This window comes from Pteropus medius, unplaced genomic scaffold (assembly GCF_902729225.1).
Source record: "Pteropus medius unplaced genomic scaffold, Ma_sr-lr_union100, whole genome shotgun sequence".
NCBI lineage: Eukaryota > Metazoa > Chordata > Mammalia > Chiroptera > Pteropodidae > Pteropus > Pteropus medius.
The window spans coordinates 11,741,380-11,755,440 of NW_024342473.1; the positions used below are offsets into that span (position 1 = coordinate 11,741,380).

Consider the following 14,061-nt stretch of genomic DNA (forward strand, 5'->3'; position numbering starts at 1 on the left):
AAAGTAAGTTGGCATGCTCTCCTGCAAATCGAATGATTTATCTTATACATTGATATCCTCGCCAATCCTTATCCTTAATTGGACCTGTGATTCCAATAGCAGCCACCAGGTGACATGTTTTGGAAAACTCAGCCTCTATCAATTATGGCAAATACTGCCTCTGGTGGCTGTAGTGAGATTTGCAGGCTGGTTGCCTCCGTGACAATTAACCAGGACTTAGGGGACACACCTGTATTAAAAAGCCAGCCCTTTTCAGTAACTCCAGGTGCTTCTGCCCCACAGCTCCAGCTGGTGTCATGTTCCCTCTTGTACCTTTAGCTCCAGAAGAACCAGTACAGTGCTATGTCTTCTCGTGTATAACCTGCCTCTAGTAAAAGACTGCATACTTCAGCCATAGCAGTACTGGAGAGGCCATTCTCTCCTATGGCCTCAGTCTGGAGGTGAGACCAAACATTCAAGCTCACTCTGTTTTACTATCTTTTCCAGATTCTGTTTTTAAATCATTCTCTCACAGAAAACCTCTCCTGGTTTTGTTCCTAGCATACCCTCCCCGATGCAGCTTCCTGTGCTACTTTCTTCCATGTCTGCTGTGTGAGAAGCTGGGTCTCCTGCTGAAATGGAATCATGAAATTCTTGACCTCCAAAGTTGTTGCTTTCCTTTGTAGAACTTTCTTTTGTGACTGATAGTTTATAAGCAGTTAGAAAAAGATGAAATGGTGACTGCTAGGAATTAGCAGATTCGCTAAGAAAAGTCATGCCAAATTCACCTGGTTTTCCTTCTGATGGAATACTGTAGACATAACACATTTTGATTTCGCAAAGCATTTTGTAAGTCTCTCTTCTAAGCCTTTGTGAACAAAATAGGCAAGACGAGAGTTTAGCTATGCAGATTCACATCAACTCCACACAAATAATATGGAGTAATTGATTGGAAGGAGATTACTGGGGAAATGCTGTAGGACCCAGTTTTATTTCTATTCTAGGCTGCATTTCACTGCCTTGAATGAAAACTTCCAAAGCAGACTTTCTGCATTTCCAGGCATCGCACAAGCACTTGAATGACAAAATGGAGATTGCAAAATATAGGCTACAAAAAATAGGATGAATGAAATAAAGTAAAATTTAGCAGACAAAAAAAATGTAAAGTTACCCATTTATGTTCAGTTAGCTGAGCATATAAGATGGGGGATACTTGGCTTGACAGTGGGATCTTGTTTGAAATTCCTGAGGTTTTAATCACCCGTATTGAGGAATCAGTATTCCTCAATAAAGGTAAGGTATGACTGCTAAAAGAATGAATGCCAGCTTAGATGGTATTGATGCAAGTGTGCGCTTAAGATGGTGATGGTGTTAAACCCACTGAGGACACTGGGATGGGTGACCAAGGTCATCAGGATAACGAGATGAGTGACCAAGGTCATCAGGATAATGCAGTCATTTGATATGAGTAATGTTTGAGCTGCAGAAGGAAACAGGGCAGATCTAGTCCCTGGGGGATAACTCTGAGGAAAGGTTTCCTTTTACTTTTTATCCCCAGTATCTACTACAGCACCTGATAGAAGAGAAGGCGTTGGTCGCATTTGTCAAAAGAATGAATGCATGAATGATTAGAGGGGTCAGGCAGCTTTCTGTGAACATTGGAAGGGCTTTCACATGAACGAGGAAGCCAGTGTCCACTTCTGATGGGGCCCCGGGGTGTCTTTGGTACCCTGAACCCCCTTTGCTTGTGAACCCACCCACAAACCTATCCATGAAAGTCCATTCCTAGGGCTCCAATTATAAGTAATTTGCATGCCCCGTAGTGGACGGAGACATCCACTTCTGGATTCAAATTATTTCTCTACCACTTCCCGTGTGAACCTGGGCAACTTAAATTCTCTGCGCCTCTTTCTCTAACTGCTAAGTGGAAGTAAAACTACTGTCTCCTTCATAAGGTTGTGAGAATTCAAACAAATAGCATATATAAGAAATGTGGCACATAATAAGGGCTCCCAAAAATTGTAGAATGAGTGAATTTCCTTTGAACACCTCTCATGCACACTGGTCACTCATATACCTCAGGGTCATTGGTAAAAAAGAAATATACCTCTGCCCACTAAATTCTGCTCTTTCTTCGGGTATAGAGTCTTCCCTTCTGCGTGAGGAAACTCCCTGACCACAGCCAGCCATGAGTCTTCCTGCCTCTTCTGGTACCCCAACTCACTCTCTGTAGGTTGAACACCTTGTTCCTTGATTCCCCTTTGGGGAACAAGAGGGCATCTGCAAGGATGGCCTCTGAGTCTGCCCTCGCTGCCTCTCAGATTGACATCCCAGTTCTGTGAGCTGGACTGGGCAGTGTGAAGTGGGGAACAGCATCCTAACCAGGCACTCTAGACGCCCGGACTCTAGTCCTAGTTGCTAGAAAACTAAGCAATTACCTCTCTAGGTCTCATAAAAGGTTCTCTGCACTGTCCTTCACATGCGGTGATTCTCTGTAATGCACTAGCTCCATGACATTCTCAGTAACTACAAGGTAAAGATGGGTCCTTGGCAGAAAGGGGTACCTACATGGCAGCCATTTTTATCTTGTAAGAAAGACTCCGGCGCTTGGCGACAATGATATGCTGCCTCCTCCCATAATATTTGTCCACGTATTTTCTTAACTGCTGAGAAGTTTTTGTTCTTCAGGCCCCTTCAGGACACACCAGTGGCCCATGTCAGGATGCTCTCTGAGACTCCCTGAACCTCTTGTTGTTTTTCTCAAAAGTAGAAACACTTTGATTGGGAGCCTCTAATCCCTGGGGGTCTCGGGGAACATCTTTTCCCCATCTGGGCTTCATTTTCTCCATCTATAAAACAAAAGGATTCAAGTAGAGGAGCTCTGAGGTCCCTATCAGCAACAATATCAAAACTATTCATTTTGGTGTGGCCATACCCCCTACAATTAAGGCAGAAATATCAGAATAAAATCAGAAGTTAATAAACAAAGCTTATTAAATGGAACCCTCAAACAATTATTCTTCCAATCTTAATCAAGAGACCCGAATAATCTGGCTTCTCAATTTGCTCCAGCAATTTCCTTGAAGTCTTGCTGTTGATTAGTTCGGGTAGCCAGTTAATGGAGTCTGGCACACCAAACCTATTCATTTTGTTTTCTTAGAGGCAGGCTCCATCTTGGAAATCAGAACCAGGAGGTAATGGCTTTTGATGTATTGTCAATGGGAGAGCCAGGGAGTTCTCACACAGTGTCATGACTGCCTGAGATCCCACAAGGATGATGACATTGAAAATGAGGATAAAGAAGATGGTGAAGGATGTCCCAGGCAGAGGGAGCCTACCCATCACTGGGCATGGCATGGGGTGGGTATGTGGCGAGACAGGACTGGTAGTGGCAGAGCCCTAGGGTAAGATGGTTGGGGTCTGGGGTATCCAGTGGTGTTCTTTGGTGGGAGCACAGGGGTCAATAATGGGAATTTCCAATTGGGTACTGAGAGGAAGCAGAAATCCTAATTCCAGAGACCAAGTGTCAGAGGTAGGAGCAAAGGCTCAGGATCTGACTGGTTCAGAGTATGTCCATTCATTCAACAATGTTTATTGAGGAACTCCTGTATGCCAACCACTGCTCAAGACACTGGGGAGATAGCCATGAAACAAGACAGAAGAGCCCTGGCCACATGGAACTAATCCCAGTGGAGAAAGCAAATAACAAACAAATACTTATATAACCTAGTGTCATGTAGTAATTGATAAGGGCCATAAAAATGATGAAGGATAAAAGGAATAAAGAATGATGGGAGCTGCTGTTTTAGACAAGGTGGTTGGGAAATGTTTCTCTGAGGAGTAAAGACCTGAATGAAGCAGGGAGTGAGCCATGTGAATATCAAATGAATCTCACCTAAAGCGGCTCTTGTCACCATGAGTGACAGAGCTACTAGGGTTGCATTCAAGATCTGAGTGTCAGAAAATCCAGATAATCATGGCTTGAGTAAAGAGCATTAATTTAACTCACTGAAAAAGGTGAGGAGTAGGCACCCAGGGCTGGAACAGAGGGTTAAAGAGGCGCTTGGAGCCCAGGCTCCTCTTCTCTTTCTGTTCTACTATCCTTAGTGCTCTTGTCCTCAAGGTCATGAAACAGCTGCCCACCTCCAGGCACAGAGGGCAACTTCAAGACACAAAAGGAGAAGAGGAACAGACACATAGGCCAAAGAGACATCAGCTGAGTCTGTCCCCATAAGGCCCACCCAATGACTTTTGCTATGTCTTAATGGCCAGAACTGGCTCATATGGCCACCTCTATACCAGTCGCTGGAAGAGAGAAGGGGGCTGTGTGTGGGGACTAGGTCAGCCAGTCAATACCATCCACCACGGGCCTTCCCTCTCATAGGGCAGCTCTGCTTTGGCTTTCACATTGGGTCATCTGAAACCCTTCTCTCCTCTGATGAGTAATAGCCTTGTAGGGAATCAAGGCAACCCAGCTCCTGCTCTAGCTCTGCCACAAACCTACTGTGTGACCTCAGGTCAGTTGCTTCTGGTCTCTGTGTCTTGCTGGAGCAATTATGAGACTGCTCTCTGCTTTAATGGTCTAAGGTTCCAAGTGCTACCCCCCATCTCAGCCACCACAGAGTCTGCCACTTAGAGACCCTAAGGACCCAGCTGGGTCCTGGAGGAGCACACAGAATGGTCACTTTACCAAGAGACACAAACTCTAAGAGGCAACCTAAGCCAGCAGGGCCAGAATGGGGGTTAGGAAAGTGAGGTACTCACCTATGAGAACACAATTTAAAGGGGCACCAAAAAACACAGTAATCAAGATACATAATATTTTCATGCAATTTTTCAAAAATAAAAATTAATGCCGAAAAAAAATCCATGATGAACAAGATATCAGAATTGTAAATGGCGACAAGATCAGTATTATTGATTTTTCCTTTTGATTCAGACTCCAGTACAGCTCAGTACCATATGGCATTGTTACTGACTCTGTCTTTCTTTAAAATATTGAAATTTTATCAACAATTTTTTGCATTAATTTTAATTTTAAAAATATATTGCATAAAATATTATTTGATTGCTGAGTATTTTGGTGCTCATTTAAATTCTGCATCTTACTTAAATGCCTCACCCACCTTACCTGGTCCCAGTCCTGCCAGCCGGAGGCCTGTAAGGAGCCCCTCGCTGGACAGCGGCCAACCTGCCCAGCCAGGCAGGCATTTACCATGTCTGGAGACCTCAGGGTCACACAGTGGACACATGTAATTTTTAGCTCTTTCCCATGAAGTGTTTGGATTAAAGACCCTGGTATTCCTTTAATAAGAAAAACAGGCTGTAGCCATTAAAAATTTAGTCCCACAGATTAGTAGCTCTTCTCCAAAGTGCTGTATTTATTTAATTATAGTTAATTTGGGCCATATCCTCTCTTGGGACTTCCAGCACCTGCCTTCATACTCTTGAGGAGTTTGTCACTAGGACCATGCTATTTGCACAAAATCCCTCTGCCTGTGGCTCCCCTGGCCCACTGGCTCACAGGGAGATAAACACCTTAGCCTCATTACTCAGATGGCTAATTGCGAACTGATTTAATTAAAGTATACAGATATTTCCCCAAGTTAGTTACATTTCATATCACTCCATTAGGAGTAATTGGCTGGAATGAGGAGCCGCAGAGAGGGAGGTTGGCCAGGTGGGTGGGGAGCTGGGAGCCCCCTCAGTCTGTGCAAGGCTTGCTGCCTGACTATTGGGTTGGTATACAGGCATTCTTGATAGTACAGGGTCACCAAGAGACCTACCTTGACACAATAGCTTACTGGGATGTCCTTGGGTCCTTTTAATCACATGCACTGAATTACTTGCTCACAGGCTGGGTCGGGAACCTGGGTTTCCAGCCCACTCTGACACTTACAAGCTCTGTGACCTGGAGCAGTCACCTCATTTAGCTGAGCCTTGGCTTCTCCCTCTGTAAAATGGGAATAATAGTAACATCTACCTCAAATGGTTGGTACCAGATTAAATGGGACAAGCCTCAAAAGACTTTAGCATAGTACCGGGCACGCACATAATTAATGCTTAATAAATAATCATAACATTCTTATTTGTGAACAGGAATGAAGCAATATAGACAGCTGAAGGAGCGTCTTTCTTAGAGTCAGAAATTTCAAGGTCTGGTCTCAGGTATGACCCTAACTTTCTGTGCAGTCTTGGGCAACTTGCTTCGTTCCCTGGGCCTTGGTTTACTCACCTGGCAAAGGGGGAAGGCAGATAAAGAGACTGAGGTTGGCCCACCCTATATCCATTCTCTCCTCTTTCCTGACTAGCACGGCCCTGATTGGGGTAGCAATGTCCACATCCCCCAACCTCCCTAATAGATAGGGCTCGCCCCATGACCAATTCTGGTCAATGAGGTGAAAGCAAACATCGTTCCTTTCTTGGTGTGGGTTCCCAAGAAGTCGTCTTTGAAAGGGAGCTGATTCAGCCAAGAGACACTCCTTCCATCCTTCCCCTTAACTTCTTTCTCTCAAACAGGATGTGAGCATGATGGTTAGAGCTCCACTGGCCATCCTGTGACCATGAGGTAACCTTAAAGGTGGAAGGCACTTGCAGAGCCACTTGGCCAAGCAGAAAGATAGGAAATGCCAGAGCCTTGGATGACATCTTGGAGTTGTTGCCCCAGCTCTGACCACCCTGGATTCCACAGTACACAAGCAAAAACCTGGCCTCTTCTCGTGTGCTTGGGTTTTTGTTGGGAGTGGTGGGGTTATTTGTTTGTTTGTCTGTATGTTTGTTTTGTTAAGCCTTACCTTTTGGGGTCATGGTTCCTCGTTGCCAAATGGAATCCCTGACACAGGTTTTCCTGCTGCATCAGGATATTAAAAGCTTGATCTCTGAGCTGGTCCAAACTGCCTGCCCATCCTTTTTCTGTACCTGGAGAGACCCCTCTCTCAGCCTGCAGCAATGTCACCCCCCACCCTCATCCCGACTCTAGCCAAAATCTGCTCACCTAGTTAAAGGTCTTCACTATGGAGCCAAGATCCCCATATTTTTAACCTGTAAGTCGCAAAACTCAAGGCGATAAGAAGTAGCCTCTTCTCACAGAGAAATCAGGCCCCTGATCTACGTACTTTCCAAGTGCCTTCAGAGCCAGTCAATTTGTTGACTGCCCATAGCAAGGTCGACAGACTTGGGAGGAGTTTTATTTATGACAGCTCTGGTGTAGTGGAAAACGCAAAGATACACTGCTGAAATATCTGGTTTTAATCCCTGTTCTCTCCTGTACTGATTGTATGACTGCTATAGATTGAATGTTTGTGTCCCCAGAAATTCATATGTTGAAATCCTAGAGCCTAATGTTTTGATATTAGGAGGTAGGGCCTTTGGGAGGTGATTAAGTCATGAGAGAAGAGCCCCCTAAATAGGATTAGTGCCCTTATGAAAGAAGCCTCAGAGAGCTCCATTGCCCCTTCCACCCTTGTGAGGTTACAGTAAGAAGACAGCCATCTGTGAGGAAGTGAGCTCTCACCAGACACCTAACCTGCCAGCACTTTGATCTTGGACTTTCTAGCCTTCAGATCTGTGAGAAATGGATTTCTGTTGTTTATAAGCCACACCATCTGTGGTATTTTGTTCCAGCAGCCCCAAATGGACTAAGACAGTTACCTTTGGAAAGTCTCTAAGTCTCTCCGGACTTTGTTTTTTCTCATCTGTAAAGTACGTATAATAATACCAAACTCATTCTATAGGGAATGGGGTGAGGAAATGAGATGCATGTGAAATGCACTGTAAATCAAAAAGCACACTCCACTCACCAGGAATTGTTATTGCCAGAGACCATTTTTTGAGCCAATCTGCAAGTCTTTACTGAGCTCCTTCTCTGAGCCCAGTCCTACAGGCAAGGTGACAGGGATACCAAAAAAGAACGAGCCATTGTCCTTCATTTTATAGAGAAGGTAATGGAGGGTCAGAGAGGGTAAGTCATTTGTCTAAGGTTGCACAGCTAAAGAATGAAGATGCTGGGATTTGAGTCCAAAGATGGTCATGGCCTCACAACACAGAGGTGAAGAGCTGTGGCCAAAGGCCAAATCCAGGCTAATTTTATAAAAAAGTCTTATTGGACCACAGACACGTTCATTTATTTATACCTTGTCTAGGGCTGCTTTTATACTACAGGGGCAGAATTGAGTAGTTGCAACAGAGATTGTATGGCTCACAAAACTTAAAATATTTACTATCTGGCCCATTCCAGAAAAAGTTTTTTGAACCTGATGTACAGCATCTAGTCTATTTGCCCATCACCTAGCCAGGAGTGAACATCTCTTGCATGCTTGACACTGTGCTGGACACTGGTGATTCAGAGACAAATTGGTTGTGGACCTGCTGCTTCCCTAAGTCCCAGAGAAGCTGGCCCCACTTCACAGATGAGGAGACTGAGGTCTGGAACCACTAAGCATCCCCAGAACTGCGCATCGCCCCCCAACCCACCCACCAGAGATTTATGGTTGAAATGGACCAAAATCCAGTCTGGCACCTCGCTCTGTCCCATTCCACATCATGAGAACTCCGCAGCCTCCATCGGAAGGGACCCCAGGTCCACATCAGAACCCAAAAAGGGGAAAAGGATGGAGTAGGTAGAGGGAATCAGTCTCTCTTTCCCTCTGTCTTTTTCAGTCCCCTCTATCAATTCTCACTTATTGGGAAGCCAGTAAATTGCAGCATCTCACTGGGAATGAAACACAGTAATACCAATGAGCACTAATTTATGCACAGCTACCAAGCGCTATATATGTGCTAAGGACATTAGATACCGTTCTTCTTTTAATCTTACAGTGACACTGACAGGTGGGTGTTATAATTTCACAAGGATTAAGTGACTTTTCTAAGGTCACAAAGGTCACAGAACTAGGAAAGAATAGACCTAGAATTAGAACCCAGGTCTATCCGATTCTGATTTCCAGATAGCATGCCCTCTCTTCTTTATGTTCAGACATTTGGGGTTGGGGACAATGAGACTGCATTTGCTCACTTGGAAAAATTTATGCAGAAGGAAAAGTTTGTTCCTAGGTATCTCAGTCATACTATTCTGGGGGTTTTGAACCTCAACCTTGAACTCTCCTGCTTCCCTCAGTCTCTCTCACATCACTTCTACATCCTGAGGTAGCAGTGACCAAGAACTAGGCCCCTTTCAGGGGCTCTGCTCTTGAAAGGGGATTAACTACAAAGATATCTCATTTTAAGAGTGGAAATGCAGGCCTCTGCTGGTCAGGCACAGGAGGCAAAGCTTTCCTGGGTCCCTGAAGCAACATCCTAAATACATACTCTGCAATTTCCTATAAGGCAGACCTCAGGTGTAAAGCCTCAGGAAGGCCACAGGGGTGTTAAGAACTAGGGTTCTGGTTTCCTTCTACCTCCAAGACCTTGGTCAAGTCCTTCTACTTCTCTGAACCTCAGATTCTTCTTCTAACACAAGAGCATGTTGAGTTAGTGAGTGTTTGCATCCCAGATGGTGTGGCCTATTCACAAACTGGGGATGGAGAGAGAATCTGGTTTTCAAAGCTGCTACAGATGACAGTATTAGAAGAGAAACAGGCTCTAGGTGATAACCTGGTCTCCCAGGTCCCATCATCACTTATCTGGATTTTCATCATCCTTGCCCAAGCATCCTCCCTCCCTACCCTTAGGCTACAAACTTGGGCCATCCTTCTCACTCCTGCATCAAGACACAGAGGTAGTCCAGGAAAATCCCTGGGGAAATGGCTCACAAACCTGGTTTTCTCCCTCTCTTCTCCTTCCTCCATCAACAGAAGTCACCCCCACTCAACAAACAGGCTGGGAATGGGCCCCACACGGCAGGTCTGACTCCACAGCCCCACGACCTCCTGCTCCTTCCAGGTCAGATCAAAGTATCAAGCAGCTCACCTTGCTCACCCCTCAAAGCTCCAGAGCCTTTCCAGCTCCTCTGCCCCCAGACACCTTGCTGGTGTATTTACTTAAGGCTGAATGCTATATCTGGAAGTTCATTAATTTTTTGTGGGTGCCAAAATGCGGATCATTTGTGCTTATCCTCAACTAAATAAGTAAGGTCATAAGAGGTAATGCCATGGGTAGTGGAATGTAAACAAACACATTCTACCTCAATAAACATGCTAATTTCCAGCTATAATATTCACAAGTAAAAGATCCATCACGCCGACCCTATTTGGCAAAGGCAGCGGGCCTCATCCGTCAACGAGGGAGGCTCCCGCCAGTTCGCTGCGGGAGGGAAATAGTACAACTTAACTTGCTTGATGATGCCCTCGGGGGGAAACATGAGCCTCATAAATGAGTCTGGAAATGTGATAAAAGGATAATCTTGCATAAATGAGCCTATATCATCATTACCTGCACCGACCAAGGCCAGGCGCAGGCTTTGAGTGATGGAGTCACATTTCATATAAATTAAGGCCAAGGAGTCGATGCACCAGGCCAGCGGGAGCTCTCCGTCCTTGCCGTGTCCCACTGGCCACCCTTGCCTGAGGCTGCCAAACAGGATTGGTGTGAGGCCAAGCGGAGGCTTTAGCCCTGACTGGGGCTGAGGTGCCGGGGTGGGAAGAACGAGTGCAGCCCGGGCCCTGCCTGAACACAAGCACAGCCTTGGCCAAAAGGGTAACATCAGAGGGATCTTGGCCACCTCACGGAAAAATTAAGGAATCTACTATTTTATTAACTCAATAATATTTATCGGTCACATAATTAAATGTCAAGACACTCAGATAAGCACTTGGAAAATCAAAATAAGATGAAGCCCTCGCTTTAAGAATTCACAATGGGCCCAGGGAGGCAAAGCAAGTCCTCGCAGCCCGCTTGGTCTGCGGTCAAGTGTAGAAGGTGCTCAGAGGATGGAAAGATTCCCTGGGCCTGGGTATGGCCGTGAAGGTCAGGTCCACCAGTGCATAAAAATCAGCTGGCTCCTTCCTCTCCTCTCGGCCCTCTCAGGCCCCTCCCCATCCCCAAGGCCCTAAAGGATACTGGCCCTGCCCCCACCCATAGGTGTGCAGTTTCTGCTGAGTTCCTTTGTCACTGCCTGTGAGTCCCTTTAGCAAAAGACAGAAAGATGGATGACAAATTCATAGAATATATATACCATCGGGGAAAAGATCTGGTGGAGACCTGAATGCCCCTTCTGACCCTTCCTTGCCCCACCTGTGCCTCATTGCTTGCGCACTGGCAGCTGCAGCTCACAACCACCCTCTTCTGCAGAGGTCTGCCTTTGGCCAAAAAGGAGGCTACCCCTGCCTGCCCTCTGATGTCAGACTAGGTGACTGAAGGGTACAGAGGCTGGCCCCCTTGACTGAAAGGGATCAGGGGTCATGCTCTAAGGTACAGTTCCCACCCAGCACTCCCTGTGGATCAGGCTGAGGCTGGACTCCAGCTGAGACCACGTCCTTGCTGCCTCAAACTCCTTCCCTCCCTAAGTACTCCTGAGAACAACCCCCCCACACTCCCCGCAATTAACCCCATGTATCTAAATCTCATCTCAGGCTCTGCTTTTAGGGAACCTGACCTAGGCACCAAATTTTCTCTTTCAGAACCCAACTTTTGTGTACTGTCTCCTCAAAGGCAGACATGGAAACAGGCCATCACAGAGTAGTGTGGTGGGGCAGTACCCCCGTTATGACCAATCTGCTGAAGGGCCCAGAGAGGGAGCAGCTAAATATGCCTCAGGGGGTCGAGGGTTACCTCAGAGAAGGGGTGCCTACTTTCTTTGGGCTGGGGCCTGTGATTTCCAGTTGGTGGAGGTGGGAAAGGTGTTCTAGGCAGTGGGAACAGCATGCCCTTTAATTTCCCAAGTACTTTCATATATCACTTCGTAGCAAATAGAACATGGGATGTAAAGTGGAAAGGGCTTGTTTTAAGTGCCCCGGAACCTTCACCAGGGTTGAGGTGTGGCCAGGCCCTCCTCCTGCAGTAAATGCTTGTTACAAAAATGAGTGGCTGCGTATAAGCCTTAAGCAAAATCATTGTGAATATTACTCCGGGGAACAACATTTTATCTATTCTGTCATTTTTCCTGTGGTGCCTGATTCCTCTCTACATCAGAAAATTCTTTACATCAGGGACTGTGGCCTGGGCATCGGAGTATCTCCATGAGGTCTAGCTCTGCTCTTGGCAGAGAATTGATGCTCAGTATATATTTGTTCCATGGCTTTGAACAGTTGACTTGAGAGAAGGAGGGGATTAGCAAAAACAGAGGGTGTTTAGGTGTAAAACACCTTCATTCTTTTATTCGCCAAACATCTTTGTGATGAGATAGTGGAATCGATGACCAAGAATCAAGGAAGAGAGGAAACAATTGCACACCTACTGTGTGCAGGAATTGTATTAGGTGCTTTTATACACTACATTTAAACCTCACAATAACCTAGAGGTGGGTGTTATCATTGCCACTTCACAGATGATGAAACAAGGGGGAGCAGATGTGCAGTGGACATCTAGGTGTACAAAGGTACAGAGCCCATTGGTCTTTCCATCCTCTCTCCCTTCATCCCATGGGAGGATATTTTTAAATTAGAGTTGCAGAGGCCTGGAAGGAGTTAACCAGAATTTCCCGGAGGCAGAAAATCTGGAAGACCTTCAGGAATCCCTTTCAGCAGAGAATCCTCTGATTCATGCTGCTTGGGCTCAAGGATCCCTGATGGGCTGTAGCTCCCCACCCCAGGCCAAAGCCAGCTCTCCTGAGTTGTATCCCAAACCATGCCTCTAACAGAGAGAGAACCAGGCTTCCAGGCTTATTTGATTCAGAACCTGCTTTAGGATCAATATTCTGAAGGAAGAAAAAAGGTATAAACGCCGTTGAAAAACTGAGCTGACGAGCTCGTGGGAAACCTGAGCAGCAGAAGTCTCGGTCCAAGCGCTGGCTGAGAAATTGCTGGCCCCTGCCAAGCCAGGCGAATGGATGCTTGCACATTCCTGGGGCTGCGTGTTTGAAATACTTTCCGCGGTTTCACCAGTGGAGGGCCAGGAGAGAAGAATCTGTCATTACCAACTTGGGTCTGCAAAACAGCTTGGCTGGCAGGGAGCTGTGAAATTGCAGGAGGCGGAAAACCTGACTCATGAGCTACAGTGGGGAGCTAGGAAAAAGGCAACCGACCTCAGACCCACAGGGGCAGGCGTGGATCCTTTGACTCAATACATTCTTGCCAGTTAACCACTGTTACTGCTCCTTCCTCTGGGGTGAGAGCCTCATGCAGTTTCCATCAGGGCAAATATTTATTGAGCACCTACTAGGTGCTATGCATCATGCTGAATATCTGATTCAACAACCCAAGGAAGTTAGCAGAGTGGGCATAATATGCTTATTTTTGAAAGAAGAAACAGAGCCAAAAAGGTGTCGGAACTGCCCATGCCACACAGCAAATGGCCAAAACATTAGTTCATTCTTCGTGTATTGAGGGCCTGCTATGCGCAGACACTGGATCAAGGACAGAGGTGCAAAGATGGAGATGATATAGCCTTTTTCAGTGACGGGCTCAAAATCTCAGAGTTGAAACATCTGGTGTTTTTTAAGACATGTTCATATCTGCTACCAAAGTTTTCTTATTAAGCCATATGAGGGAGAACGGGCAAGGATGATTTGGAGACCTGATAACATGGAGGTAGGAGAGAGGAAGGATATGGTGGCAGAAGGAACCGAGTGATGAGTCAGGGGACTTGGCTTCTCTGTTCAGCCTTTTGATAACTAGTTTAGCCGTATGACCCAGGGGAAGTCACTTCAGTACTTTTGGGTCTCAGTTTCTGAAAAATACACTCTTCATCCCAGCCAACCGCCCTTTGGAAGTACCGTTCCCTACACAGCACTGCCTTCATGCCAATGACACACCTCTGCCCCTCTCTGCCTGAAGACCTACTCTGGCTGCAGGAGGATGCTGTACCCATAGGTGGGACAGGTGAGATGCTGGGAAGCTCTTGCCTCAGGAGCAGCCCTCAACAAAAGACAGACAGGAGTTGGAGATGAAGACTTAGCTTCCTATCCCCTTGAACAGACCAAGGCATGTGTGACTCAGCCTCCCAGAGCTCCCCAGTGGCATGGAGTCCCCACTGCCACAGGTGTATTCT

At 46.2% G+C, this 14,061-nt stretch overlaps 1 long non-coding RNA gene across 1 annotated transcript in view; it reads right to left on the bottom strand.

The window, feature by feature from the left end:
- LOC120604486 (uncharacterized) overlaps window positions 1-14,061 on the bottom strand; it is a 119,014-nt gene that overhangs the window by 100,209 nt on the left and 4,744 nt on the right. Inside the window, exon 3 of the long non-coding RNA XR_005653359.1 lies at window positions 2,548-2,828. This is a non-coding gene — a long non-coding RNA (uncharacterized LOC120604486). The remainder of the gene's footprint in view (window positions 1-2,547; window positions 2,829-14,061) is intronic.